This window comes from Limulus polyphemus, unplaced genomic scaffold (assembly GCF_000517525.1).
Source record: "Limulus polyphemus unplaced genomic scaffold, Limulus_polyphemus-2.1.2 Scaffold2222, whole genome shotgun sequence".
Lineage (NCBI taxonomy): Eukaryota > Metazoa > Arthropoda > Merostomata > Xiphosura > Limulidae > Limulus > Limulus polyphemus.
The window spans coordinates 7,289-8,112 of NW_013667832.1; positions in this window are offsets into that span (position 1 = coordinate 7,289).

An 824-nucleotide genomic window follows, 5' to 3' on the forward strand; every position below is an offset into this window, starting at 1 on the left:
AAATGTGTGTCATTTTGTTCGTGTTTATCTAATGTAGTGTTTTTTATGCCTCCTAGATGGCAGCGCTGAAGAAATATGAGAATCCGGCTGATTACCAGTTATGACAATGAAAGTGCCCACTACACAAAATTGTGTTTTTATGAGCTTATTTTGAAGTTGACGACATAAAATGTGATCCAAATGGATGTTTATAGCAGAATAGTCTATTTTTGCTCATTTCCATCTTTGATTACGTTTTTCTTTTTGTGTCATTGCTTGTGTTTGTATAATACCTGCTCAATGGGTGGCAGCTACAAGTTTCACTTTAGTGTGGTTTTCAAAAAGCATATGAAGTTTGAGATTGATGCTAGTTGGTTGCTATTGAAACCATGGAGTCCTTCGGTAATGATGATGTGTACTAAAAATTATGTATTGGTTGTTATATGATGGGGAAGTAGGAGCACAAGAAATTGTAACTTTGCTTTTCACTTTTACTTTTTTTTTGACCAAAGAAAGTCACTCCTACTTTATAATGTCAGAGACCAGTCACATCTGTGACAATTTAAGGCATTTGTTACAGTTAAATCGTGACGAGTTAGTAGCAGTAATTTTCCCAAAGCAATGAATTTCCAAAAAGTTTTATGCCAATATATTGTTACGACAGCGGAAGTCACGTGACACTGGTAACACGTAATGAGTATCTCGAACGTTCGTGAAGGCTCGAACGTTTGCTAGACGCACGCTCTTATTTATATAAGTCGGCAAATAAAGTGACGGCATAGAGAATTGCAGACAGACAGAGATGGACAATTGAGTCAAGCGCGGTAGTAAGTAAAGTGCGTGAA